Raw genomic sequence first — 13534 nt, forward strand, 5'->3', positions numbered from 1 at the left:
GTGCACAAGGGTATAGAAGGGAGGGGCTCAAAAAAAAAGAAGTGGAAACAGACAGCAAACTAGGCTGGAGAGAGACCTGAGACAAAGAGATCTGAATTAAATGAAAGCCGACCAGGGGAAACACAAATTATGCAGTCAAGTGTCCCACATTTGGGGAAATCACAGGAGTAGCACACCCAGAGTGCAATGGGTGAGCCTTGCCCTGGGAGAAGCACCTTCATGATCATAGTATCTTACCTGGCAGGTAAGTAGGAGTTGGGCTAGAGCTGGGGATGGTCGCTGCTCAAGCACCCCCCTGTCAAGTGAAGGAGATCCAACTGAGGCAGCACAAGGGAACTCTCAAAAGAGGAACAAGGCTAGAGGAAGATCTGAGACAAAGAAATCTGACTTTTACCAGAGGTGACCAGAGGAAAGCACAAACACAGTCCCCCACTACCACAAATAATGCAGTCGAGTTTCCCACATTTGGGGAAATCACAGGGGTCAGCATACCCAGAATGCAATGAATGAACCTCACCCTGGGAGAACAATCTTCATGACCATGGTATCTCCTATGCAAAATAAGTATGATTTGGGATAGGGCTGGGGAGGGCCGCTGCTCAGGCACATCTTTGTCAAGTAAAGGAGATTCAACTGAGGCAGCACAAGGGAACTCTCATCTGGGGACAACAACTGCAGGGAGAACACATATTTTCAGATGAACATGGGAGGGCAGAAGGCTGCCTAATACTGAAGCACCCCCAAACAACAAACCAAATGCAACAACTAGTGCAAGCATTCCTGGGGGAAGGCCTGCAGCAGATGGATTTGCATATGGTGATGTCATCCAAGCAGTGGGTCAAAGTTGGCTTCAACCCTCGTCTGCATCTGAAAAGAGAAAAGGGGTATGCAGGGCATGGCGGCCTTTTGCGGCTTGGATGACCCCTAGTTCGCATTAAACACCTCCACCCTCCTTCGGTGTGGGGCTCATGTTGGCAATGCCCCAGCCCTTGAAGCATTCAAGCTGATTTCTTGCAGCAGCTTGGCACTGTAACAGCTCCAGAGCTGCTCTGTAAGGCAAGTAAAAGGGTGTGGGCCCTGCAGCACTACCTGTAGTTCGCATTGTCCGTTGGAAGGCACAAAGTAAACAGACATGAGGAGAAGTCAGGATAGTGCACAAGGGTATAGAAGGGAGGGGCTCAAAAAAAAAGAAGTGGAAACAGACAGCAAACTAGGCTGGAGAGAGACCTGAGACAAAGAGATCTGAATTAAATGAAAGCCGACCAGGGGAAACACAAATTATGCAGTCAAGTGTCCCACATTTGGGGAAATCACAGGAGCAGCACACCCAGAGTGCAATGGGTGAGCCTTGCCCTGGGAGAAGCACCTTCCTGATCATAGTATCTCACCTGGCAGGTAAGTAGGAGTTGCGCTAGAGCTGGGGAGGGTCGCTGCTCGGGCACCCCCCTGTCAAGTGAAGGAGATCCAACTGAGGCAGCACAAGGGAACTCTCGAAAGAAGAACAAGGCTAGAGGAGGATCTGAGACAAAGAAATCTGACTGTTACCAGAGCTGACCAGAGGAAAGCACAAACAGTCCCCCACTACCACAAATAATGCAGTCGAGTTTCCCACATTTGGGGAAATCACAGGGGTCAGCATACCCAGAATGCAATGAATGAACCTCACCCTGGGAGAACAATCTTCATGACCATGGTATATCCTATGCAAAATAAGTATGATTTGGGATAGGGCTGGGGAGGGCCGCTGCTCAGGCATATCTCTGTCAAGTAAAGGAGATTCAACTGAGGCAGCACAAGGGAACTCTCATCTGGGGACAACAACTGCAGGGAGAACACATATTTTCAAATGAACATGGGAGGGCAGAAGGCTGCCTAATACTGAAGCACCCCCAAACAACAAACCAAATGCAACAACTAGTACAAGCATTCCAGGGGGAAGGTCTGCAGAAGACGGATTTGCATACAGTGATGTCATCCAAGCAGTGGGCCAAAGTTGGCGGGAACCCTCATCTGCATATGAAAAGAGAATAGGGGTATGCAGGGCATGGCGGTCTTTTGCGGCGCTTGGATGACCCTTAGTTCGCATTAAACACCCCCACCCTCCTTCGGTGTGGGGCTCATGTTGGCAATGCCCCAGCCCCTGAAGCATTCAAGCTGATTTCTTGCAGCAGCTTGGCACTGTAACAGCTCCAGAGCTGCTCTGTAAGGCAAGTAAAAGGGTGTGGGCCCTGCAGCACTGCCTGTAGTTTACATTGTGCATTGGAAGGCACAAAGTAAGCAGACAGGAGGAGAAGTCAGGATAGTGCACAAGGGTATAGAAGGGAGTGGCTCAAAAAAAAAGAAGTGGAAACAGACAGCAAACTAGGCTGGAGAGAGACCTGAGACAAAGAGATCTGAATTATATGAAAGCCGACCAGTGGAAATACAAATTATGCAGTCAAGTTTCCCACATTTGGGGAAATCACAGGGGCAGCACACCCAGAGTGCAATGGGTGAGCCTTGCCCTGGGAGAAGCACCTTCATGATCATAGTATCTCACCTGGAAGGTAAGTAGGAGTTGGGCTAGAGCTGGGGAGGGTCGCTGCTCAAGCACTCCCCTGTCAAGTGAAGGAGATCCAACTGAGGCAGCACAAGGGAACTCTCGAAAGAAGAATAAGGCTAGAGGAAGAAATGAGACAAAGAAATCTGACTTTTATCAGAGCTGACCAGAGGAAAACACAAACACAGTCCCCCACTACCACAAATAATGCAGTCGAGTTTCCCACATTTGGGGAAATCACAGGGGTCAGCATACCCAGAATGCAATGAATGAACCTCACCCTGGGAGAACAATCTTCATGACCATGGTATCTCCTATGCAAAATAAGTATGATTTGGGATAGGGCTGGGGAGGGCCGCTGCTCAGGCACATCTCTGTCAAGTAAAGGAGATTCAACTGAGGCAGCACAAGGGAACTCTCATCTGGGGACAACAACTGCAGGGAGAACACATATTTTCAGATGAACATGGGAGGGCAGAAGGCTGCCTAATACTCAAGCACCCCCAAACAACAAACCAAAAGCAACAACTAGTGCAAGCATTCCTGGGGGAAGGCCTGCAGCAGATGGATTTGCATATGGTGATGTCATCCAAGCAGTGGGTAAAAGTTGGCTTCAACCCTCGTCTGCATATGAAAAGAGAAAAGGGGCGTGCAGGGCATGGCGGCCTTTTGCGGCGCTTGGATGACCACTAGTTCGCATTAAACACCTCCACCCTCCTTCGGTGTGGGGCTCATGTTGGCTATGCCCCAGCCCCTTAAGCATTCAAGCTGATTTCTTGCAGCAACTGGGCACTGTAACAGCTCCAGAGCTGCTCTGTAAGGCAAGTAAAAGGGTGTGGGCCCTGCAGCACTACCTGTAGTTCGCATTGTGCGTTGGAAGGCACAAAGTAAGCAGACGGGAGAAGTCAGGATAGTGCGCAAGGGCATAGAAGGGAGCGGCTCAAGAAAAGAGAAGTGGAAACAGACAGCAATCTAGGCTGGAGAGAGACCTGAGACAAAGAGATCTGAATTATACGAGAGCCGACCAGGGGAAACACAAATTATGCAGTCAAGTTTCCCACATTTGGGGAAATCGCAGGAGCAACACACCCAGAGTGCAATGGGTGAGCCTTGCCCTGGGAGAAGCACCTTCATGATCATAGTATCTCACCTGGCAGGTAAGTAGGAGTTGGGCTAGAGCTGGGGAGGGTCGCTGCTCGGGCACCCCCCTGTCAAGTGAAGGAGATCCAACTGAGGCAGCACAAGGGAACTCTCGAAAGAAGAACAAGGCTAGAGGAAGATCTGAGACAAAGAAATCTGACTTTTACCAGAGCTGACTAGAGGAAAGCACAAACACAGTCCCCCACTACCACAAATAATGCAGTCGAGTTTCCCACATTTGGGGAAATCACAGGGGTCAGCATACCCAGAATGCAATGAATGAACCTCACCCTGGGAGAACAACCTTCATGACCATGGTATCTCCTATGCAAAATAAGTATGATTAGGGATAGGGCTGGGGAGGGCCGCTGCTCAGGCACATCTCTGTCAAGTAAAGGAGATTCAACTGAGGCAGCACAAGGGAACTCTCATCTGGGGACAACAACTGCAGGGAGAACACATATTTTCAGATGAACATGGGAGGGCAGAAGGCTGCCTAATACTGAAGCACCCCCAAACAACAAACCAAATGCAACAACTAGTGCAAGCATTCCTGGGGGAAGGCCTGCAGCAGATGGATTTGCATATGGTGATGTCATCCAAGCAGTGGGTCAAAGTTGGCTTCAACCCTCGTCTGCATATGAAAAGAGAAAAGGGGCGTGCAGGGCATGGCGGCCTTTTGCGGCGCTTGGATGACCCCTAGTTCGCATTAAACACCTCCACCCTCCTTCGGTGTAGGGCTCATGTTGGCTATGCCCCAGCCCCTTAAGCATTCAAGCTTATTTCTTGCAGCAGCTGGGCACTGTAACAGCTCCAGAGCTGCTCTGTAAGTGCTAAAACACACGAGGCGGCTGTCGCCGCCCGGCAAACACACGGCCGGCTTTTAACTGCTGCCGTGATGTAAAGACACATGCAGCGCAATGTGTCCTTACACACGGCACGGTGCCGGCCCAGCTGCCGGGTAACAGCCGGGACTCACCACTGAATAGTCCGGCTGCCGGCCCGTGCTCCTGCCGTCTGTCTGATTCAGTGTATAAGCACTGTCAATGAGTGCTTACACACACAACAGCTATTCGCCGGGAACGATGTGTTTCCTCACCCATACATCACATGGTTTATTGATAAAAACACTACAACCCGCCCACATCAGTGCACTCACTGCAGGCGTAGTTTGGAGAAAATGGCAGAGCTAGATATTGACACTGAGAGACTGATTTCCTTGGTAGAAATCAGACCAGTTTTGTGGGATAAAACTCTTGAAGTTTATAAAGACAGAAATGCCACCAGAAAGGCTTGGCACGAGCTTTGCTGTGATTTGAAAGCTGATTTCAATGAGCTTGCTGAGAATGATAAAGAACTGTTTGGTTAGTATTTGATTTATTGTTTCGATTTATAATACAGTTGTGTCATTTATATATATATATGTCTATGTATATGTGTGTGTTTGTGTTCTTTTCGGACTCAGTACATTTTTCTAATCAACTTTCTATTGGGCCAAACTGGGAATACTTTTTTGTTGTAGTTTTCTGTGTCAAGCAACTGTGCACCAGTGCCGTAACTAGACATTTTAGCGCTGTGTGCAAAAAACAGCATCAGCGGCCCCCACACTTATGTAATATAAGGGCAGTGTGCGCCGCAGCCGTTCCAAAAAATATAGGGTCATGGCTTCATGGGGAAGGTGTGTGGCCACAAAAGAATCCCAATTCATACTACGGTGCACAGTAGTCTCTATTATTTAAATTACACCGCACAGTAGCGCCACTACACCAGGTAGAGCCCCTTTTACACAGTACGGCTGATAGATTCCCCTTTTTACACATTACGGCAGACAGAGGGGGGTCATTCGGATTTGATCGCTCACTAGCAACTTTTGGGTGCGCTGCGATCATAGAGTCGCCGCCTATGGGGGAGTGTATTTTCACTTGGCAAGTGTGGGAACGCCTTTGCAGCTGAGTGGCCCCAAAACAGTTTTTGCAGTTTCTGAGTAGCTCTGGACTTACTCAGCCACTGCGATCACTTTAGTCTTTTTGGTCGTGGAATTGACGTCAGACACCCGCCTTGCAAACGCTTGGACACGCCTGCGTTTTTGCAAACACTCCCAGAAAACGGACAGTTGCCAACCATAAACACCCTCTTCCTGGCAATCACCTTGCGATCGACTGTGCGAATGGATTCTTCGTAAAATCTATCGGCCAGCACCGATCCTCTTTGTACCCGTAGGACGCGCCTGCGCATTGCAGTGCATATGCATGCACAGTTTGGCCAAGTTTTAACATGATCACAGCGCTGCAAAAATTTCCTAGCGATCGAACAACTTGTAATGACCCCTAGAGTCCCCCCTTTTACACATTACGGAAGACAATCCCTGTTTAAGCACATTACGGCAGCCAGTCCCCCTTTTCACACATTCTGGCACACAGGATTTCCCTTTTTCCACATTACGGCAGCCAGTCCACCTTTCATACATTAGGTAAACAGGAGAGAGAGATAGATAGATAGATAGATAGATAGATAGATAGATAGATAGATAGATAGATAGATAGATAGAAAGATAGATAGATAGACAGACAAATAGCAGCGCTATGTAATTGGTGGCAGCGTCACATGCAGCTGTCCCTCTCCTTCCGCATTGGCTGGCCGCCGCCGCTGTGAATGCTGGGATGAGGGAGGCGCATCCCAGCATTCACAGCGGCGGCGTCCAGACAATGCAGAAGGAGAGGGACAACTGCAGCAGCGCCACCAACAATTACACTGCGCTGCTGCAGCTCCAGAGTCCCCCTACTCCTCCCCTGCCCCCGGAGCTGCTCCTCTCCGGCGGCAGCACACGCACACAGGCGGCTTGTAGTGACTCATTACAATGCCGCTGATGACTTACCGACGCCGGAATCCCAACAACACAATGCCGACAGGGGTGGCGAGCGGAACGCAGCCCCTTGCGGGCTAGCTTCGCTCGCCACACTGCGGGCACGGTGCCTCGCTACGCTCGGCACACTATTATATTCTCCCTCTATGGGTGTCCTGGACACCCACGGAGGGAGAATATGTTGGGATTGTGGCAGTTGGGATTCCGTCGGCGGTATCTTGACCGCATCCTACATATATATATATATATATATATATATATATATACACACACACCAGGGCCGTAACTACGTGTGTGCCAAGGGGGCTTGGCACACAGCGCAGTTGCCCTGAGGGCGCAACGGCCAGCGGCATGTAATGAGTCAAATTGACTCATTACATGCCGCCGAAGTCTGCGCCGTGCGCCCCGCTGTGTAGGGAGAAGAGGACCAGCGCCGGGCAGCGGAGAGAAGGAGGAGGAAGGAGGGGGAGCAGTGAGCCGCAGCAGCGCTATTTGATTGGTAGTAAGCGCCGCTGCAGCATCCCCCTCTCCTCCTGTATTGGCTGCCCGGCGCTGCTAAGGATGCTGGGATGCGGTTTCCCAGCATCCACAGCAGCGCCAGGCAACCAATACAGGAGGAGAGGGGGATGCTGCAGCGGCGCTTACTACCAATCAAATAGCGCTGCTGCGGCTCCCTGCTCCCCCTCTTTCCTCCTCCTTCTCATCTCACACAGCCTGCACCGAGAGGAAGCTGCACGAGGAGCCTGTCAGCGGGGAGAAAGTAAGTATATTCTCTCTCTCTCTCTCTCTCTCTCTTGGTCACCGTCTGCCGCAATGTGTAAAAAGGGGTCCCGTCTGCCGCAATGTGTAAAAATGGGGACTGGCTGCCGCAATGTGTAAAAAGGGGGCCTGGATGCCGCAATGTGTAAAAAGGGGGCCTGGCTGCCGCAATGTGTAAAAAGGGGGACTGGCTGCCGCAATGTGTAAAAAGGGGGACTGGCTGCTGTAATGTGTAAAAAGGGGGACGCTGTCTATTGTAATGTATAAAAGGGGCGCTACTGTGCAGCGAAATTTGAATAATGTAGATTACTGTGCACCGTAGTATGAATTGCTATTATTTTGTGGCCACGCACCCTTCCCCTTTAAGCCACGCCCCTATAAATTTTTTGCGCACGTTAGGCGTGCACTGCCCCTATCTTACATTGGGGGGGGCGCCACTATCGTTTCTTGCACACAGCGCTAAAATGCCTAGTTACGGCACTGACACACACATACACACACACACACACAATGTACATCCACCGTTACTCCCACTAAAGTCCGTACCGGCCAGGTGCTCACCCAGGTAAGATACCTCACAAATACACTACGAACTCGGGTGCCACTCAAGGGTCTCTGCAGTTAGTACAACAGACAGTGGATCTTGTAAATCAACGTTTTGATTTAATGACTAAATCGTCATCAGGATGTGAAACTGAGGCCGATTTAGACATGAAATGGAAACGTTGATCTACAAGATCTACTGTCTGTCGGACTAACTGTGCAGACCCTTTAGTGGCACCAGACTTCGTTGTGTGTGTGTGTATATATATATATATATATATATATATATATACATACATACACACACTTACAGGTAGTTCGGTACTCAGATGCACGCAAGTTACCCTGATATCCTGGCCTGGTCCAGCATGTACTAGGCTTGAAAAGTGATCAATTGTAGAAGTGATGGCACTCAGAGGCTTTTGGGAACACAAAGGAATTTATTCACAAAGTAACATGAGGCAGCACATCTACGTTTAGGTGCACAACGCAACATCTTCGTGATTTATTAAACAAAAGCACAACACAGATGAGCGACATTAGTATGGCAACTTAAACAATTTTAAGGTGCGCACAAATTGTGCATAAAAAAACGCACATGTAGAACAGTGACTTTGCGGTAGAGATGAGCGCCGGAAATTTTTCGGGTTTTGTGTTTTGGTTTTGGGTTCGGTTCCGCGGCCGTGTTTTGGGTTCGACCGCGTTTTGGCAAAACCTCACCGAATTTTTTTTGTCGGATTCGGGTGTGTTTTGGATTCGGGTGTTTTTTTCAAAAAACCCTAAAAAACAGCTTAAATCATAGAATTTGGGGGTAATTTTGATCCCAAAGTATTATTAACCTCAAAAAACATAATTTACACTCATTTTCAGCCTATTCTGAACACATCACACCTCACAATATTATTTTTAGTCCTAAAATTTGCACCGAGGTCGCTGTGTGAGTAAGATAAGCGACCCTAGTGGCCGACACAAACACCGGGCCCATCTAGGAGTGGCACTGCAGTGTCACGCAGGATGTCCCTTCCAAAAAACCCTCCCCAAACAGCACATGACGCAAAGAAAAAAAGAGGCTTTTTACTGATATTTGGTGTTTTGGATTTGACATGCTCTGTACTATGACATTGGGCATCGGCCTTGGCAGACGACGTTGCTGGCATTTCATCGTCTCGGCCATGACTAGTGGCAGCAGCTTCAGCACGAGGTGGAAGTGGATCTTGATCTTTCCCTAATTTTGGAACCTCAACTTTTTTGTTCTCCATATTTTATAGGCAGAACTAAAAGGCACCTCAGGTAAACAATGGAGATGGATGGATTGGATACTAGTATACAATTATGGACGGACTGCCACGGTTAGGTGGTATAAAAAAACCACGGTTAGGTGGTATATATTATAATAATAATACAATTATGGATGGACGGACTGCCTGCCGACTGCCGACACAGAGGTAGCCACAGCCGTGAACTACCGCACTGTACACTGGTTGATAAAGAGATAGTAGTATACTCGTAACAACTAGTATGACACTATGACGACGGTATAAAGAATGAAAAAAAAACCACGGTTAGGTGGTATATATTATAATAATAATACAATTATGGATGGACGGACTGCCTGCCGACTGCCGACACAGAGGTAGCCACAGCCGTGAACTACCGCACTGTACACTGGTTGATAAAGAGATAGTAGTATACTCGTAACAACTAGTATGACACTATGACGACGGTATAAAGAATGCAAAAAAAACCACAGTTAGGTGGTATATATTATAATAATAATACAATTATGGATGGACGGACTGCCTGCCGACTGCCGACACAGAGGTAGCCACAGCCGTGAACTACCGCACTGTACACTGGTTGATAAAGAGATAGTAGTATACTCGTAACAATTAGGATGACACTATGACGGTATAAAGAATGAAAAAAAAACCACGGTTAGGTGGTAGGTATATAATAATAAATAATACAATTCTGGTCGGACGGACTGCCTGCCGTGTGCCGACACAGAGGTAGCCACAGCCGTGAACTACCGCACTGTACACTGGTTGATAAAGAGATAGTAGTATACTCGTAACAATTAGGATGACACTATGACGGTATAAAGAATGAAAAAAAAACCACGGTTAGGTGGTAGGTATATAATAATAAATAATACAATTCTGGTCGGACGGACTGCCTGCCGTGTGCCGACACAGAGGTAGCCACAGCCGTGAACTACCGCACTGTACACTGGTTGATAAAGAGATAGTAGTATACTCGTAACAATTAGGATGACACTATGACGGTATAAAGAATGAAAAAAAAACCACGGTTAGGTGGTAGGTATATAATAATAAATAATACAATTCTGGTCGGACGGACTGCCTGCCGTGTGCCGACACAGAGGTAGCCACAGCCGTGAACTACCGCACTGTACACTGGTTGATAAAGAGATAGTAGTATACTCGTAACAATTAGGATGACACTATGACGGTATAAAGAATGAAAAAAAAACCACGGTTAGGTGGTAGGTATATAATAATAAATAATACAATTCTGGTCGGACGGACTGCCTGCCGTGTGCCGACACAGAGGTAGCCACAGCCGTGAACTACCGCACTGTACACTGGTTGATAAAGAGATAGTAGTATACTCGTAACAATTAGGATGACACTATGACGGTATAAAGAATGAAAAAAAAACCACGGTTAGGTGGTAGGTATATAATAATAAATAATACAATTCTGGTCGGACGGACTGCCTGCCGTGTGCCGACACAGAGGTAGCCACAGCCGTGAACTACCGCACTGTACTGTGTCTGCTGCTAATATAGACTGGTTGATATTTAAAGAGATATTAGTAGTATACAACAATACTATACTGGTGGTCAGGCACTGGTCACCACTCCTGCAGCAAAAGTGTGCACTGTTAATTAATATAATTGTACTCCTGGCTCCTGCTAACAACCTGCAGTGCTCCCCAGTCTCCCCCACAATTAATTATAAGCTTTTAATTTATACATTGATGACTGTGCAGCACACTGGGCTGAGCTGAGTGCACACAGACTGAGTCACACTGTGTGACTGACTGTGCTGTGTATCGTTTTTTTTTTCAGGCAGAGAACGGATATAGCAGAGAGAAGTGAACGGATATATTATATTAAATAAAAGTTAACTAGCAACTGCACTGGTCACTGACTGTGGTAAACTAACTCTGTCTGCGACTCTGCACAATCTCTCTCTATCTAATCTATCTATCTCTATTCTAATGGAGAGGACGCCAGACACGTCCTCTCCCTATCAATCTCAATGCACGAGTGAAAATGGCGGCGACGCGCGGCTCCTTATATAGAATCCGAGTCTCGCGAGAATCCGACAGCGTCATGATGACGTTCGGGCGCGCTCGGGTTAACCGAGCAAGGCGGGAAGATCCGAGTCGCTCGGACCCGTGGAAAAAAAAGTGAAGTTCGTGCGGGTTCGGATTCAAAGAAACCGAACCCGCTCATCTCTACTTTGCGGGTATATAAGGTATATATGCAATACTCAGTTTGCACACATATCACTTGTTGCTGACATTGTGCATAACCAAAACCAAAACTGGGGAGCACCACGGGTCATTGATGTGACAGGTGAACGTCATCAAACAAGGTGCGGGAGGACTGTGCGAAACACGACTGGGGCCCAGCTGACCGTAAATCTCCTGTTGTGTTTACATTTTTAGCACAGTTTAATGAAAATGACTACAGTCAGATTTTTGACATTTGCCAGGACACAGCTCCAATGTCTGTTACAAAGTATTTGGCAAATATTTGTCTGACGTTGTTTGCGGTCATGCCTCCTCGTGCTGTGGGTTCACGTTGCCAATCTTCCAAGCCTGTTATTGATGTAGTGTCCTCAATCTGAAACCCATCTCTAGCCCTAACAAAATTATGGAGAATTATACAAGTCTTGACAATGTCAACGGCAAAATCGGGATTGACATTAATTGGTCTATGGAAAATTCTCCACTTATTAGTTAGAATGCCAAATGAGCATTCCACATATCTACGGGCTCGACTCAGGCGGTAGTTAAAAATTCTTTTGTCTTGCGTCAGGTTTGGCCCACCATAAGGTCGGAGTAGATGCTTATGAAGTGCAAATGCTTCGTCACCCACAAACACATATGGCACTTTAGGACTTTCTGTTCCTGGTAGACATTTCTCGTCTGGAAGTTGGTGTGTGTTTGTTATAATTGACCTCCACAGACTAGATCTTTTCCAGATAGCAGAGTCGCAGTCTTTACCAAAACTTCCTATATTCACGTAGACAAAGCGGTATTTGGAGTCTGCAATGGCCATTAACACTACAGAATAGTAATCTTTGTAATTGAAGTACATTGAGCCGCTGCTGGATGGACAAATTAGTCGGATATGTTTGCCATCTAATGCCCCTATGCAATGTGGGAAGTTTGCGTTTTTCTCAAAATCAGCTGCTATCGATTGCCAGTGTTCTTTTGTAGGTGTAGGTAGGCATTCTGATTGCATGACTGACCAAATGGCTCGGCAAACTTCTTTAATTATCTGATTTACAGTTGAAATTCCAATTCGATAACTATAGTGTAGATCAGTAAAAGTGCACCCACTTGCCAGATATCTGAAAAGAACAAATGCAAACTATGAGTAATTGGTCAGTAGGTCTTTGGTAAACATTACAAAATGTAAAACATTTATATTGTTATTGAATGATATTGTTCTAGGTAAAGAAGTCATGAGAAGATGGAGCAATATTCGAGACTCCTTTGCAAAGTCTTTCAAAAAAATCGAAGAAAGCAAGAGATCTGGAGCTGGGGCAGTGAAGCATAGGAAATATGTGTTTCATGACCAGATGCAATTCTTAAAAAAATTGTATGTGTGTCGGGATACTGAAGAAAATTCACTCTGGAGGATGTCATACCAGATAACCCAGTTGAAGATGCTGTGAGGGAAAACTCAGTTCCTGAAAATGAGCCCAAAAATACAACAGAGACTCTACTAACACCAGCAGCCAGTGCCACACATGGTGGTTTTTCGACCACAAACACGCCGCCGTAAGCCAGATGAAGTAGAATTAAAACTGCTAAAGGCTCTGGAACCTGAAAAGCCAAATCGTCATATATCTTTCTTTCAGGGGATCATGCCTGCTTTAGAGAAATTAGACGAAGATGAAATATTACAGTTCCAAATGGGGGTTCTTCAACTGATTTCTAATATAAATCAGCAGAAGCGGAGATCCTTGCAGCCTTCGCCCCTGCCTTATCAGTCTATGCCAATGCACCAAACACTATTGCAAGCAATGCCTCTACAACAACCTTATGGCCAAAATCCTATGCAACAAGCCCAACCTCCGCTAACATCTCAATTGTACCCACATTTTGGAAACATGCCTCCAATAAATAGCCCTCAAAGTTGTCCCTCTCAAACTCCATCCCCTGCACCGTCTTCTGGTTCATACAGTTCCGTGGACTTTTCATCACTGCACCCATTATAAATACCAATCTAGCCCAGATTCAACCAAATTTGTTACAAATCACACACATGGTGCATAACACATGCAATTTAATTTCCACCGTTGGCTGTTTGTTACATTTGTTACCTAATGTTTTGGATATAAGTTAATTGCAAATATTGCTCATACTTTAAATATGTCCATTTTCAGTGTGAAATAAAAACATTGTACTTTCAAATGTCTTTGATT

At 46.8% G+C, this 13534-nt stretch overlaps 8 non-coding genes across 8 annotated transcripts; all 8 read right to left on the reverse strand.

The window, feature by feature from the left end:
* Nucleotides 1–89: 89 nt before the first annotated feature.
* On the reverse strand, nt 90–252 carry LOC135040498 (U1 spliceosomal RNA). Its single transcript, XR_010234398.1, has one exon. It is a non-coding gene; the product is annotated as a U1 spliceosomal RNA (small nuclear RNA).
* A 152-nt stretch (nt 253–404) lies between these two features.
* On the reverse strand, nt 405–568 carry LOC135040421 (U1 spliceosomal RNA). The gene has a single exon (XR_010234323.1). It is a non-coding gene; the product is annotated as a U1 spliceosomal RNA (small nuclear RNA).
* A 672-nt stretch (nt 569–1240) lies between these two features.
* Nucleotides 1241–1403, reverse strand: LOC135040473 (U1 spliceosomal RNA). The gene has a single exon (XR_010234373.1). It is a non-coding gene; the product is annotated as a U1 spliceosomal RNA (small nuclear RNA).
* Nucleotides 1404–1555: 152 nt separating this feature from the next.
* On the reverse strand, nt 1556–1717 carry LOC135040462 (U1 spliceosomal RNA). The gene has a single exon (XR_010234363.1). It is a non-coding gene; the product is annotated as a U1 spliceosomal RNA (small nuclear RNA).
* A 674-nt stretch (nt 1718–2391) lies between these two features.
* Nucleotides 2392–2554, reverse strand: LOC135040493 (U1 spliceosomal RNA). Its single transcript, XR_010234393.1, has one exon. It is a non-coding gene; the product is annotated as a U1 spliceosomal RNA (small nuclear RNA).
* A 152-nt stretch (nt 2555–2706) lies between these two features.
* On the reverse strand, nt 2707–2870 carry LOC135040439 (U1 spliceosomal RNA). The gene has a single exon (XR_010234340.1). It is a non-coding gene; the product is annotated as a U1 spliceosomal RNA (small nuclear RNA).
* Nucleotides 2871–3541: 671 nt separating this feature from the next.
* On the reverse strand, nt 3542–3704 carry LOC135040464 (U1 spliceosomal RNA). The gene has a single exon (XR_010234365.1). It is a non-coding gene; the product is annotated as a U1 spliceosomal RNA (small nuclear RNA).
* Nucleotides 3705–3856: 152 nt separating this feature from the next.
* On the reverse strand, nt 3857–4020 carry LOC135040420 (U1 spliceosomal RNA). Its single transcript, XR_010234322.1, has one exon. It is a non-coding gene; the product is annotated as a U1 spliceosomal RNA (small nuclear RNA).
* Nucleotides 4021–13534: the final 9514 nt, after the last annotated feature.

Source organism: Pseudophryne corroboree, unplaced genomic scaffold, assembly GCF_028390025.1.
Source record: "Pseudophryne corroboree isolate aPseCor3 unplaced genomic scaffold, aPseCor3.hap2 scaffold_74, whole genome shotgun sequence".
Taxonomy (NCBI): domain Eukaryota; kingdom Metazoa; phylum Chordata; class Amphibia; order Anura; family Myobatrachidae; genus Pseudophryne; species Pseudophryne corroboree.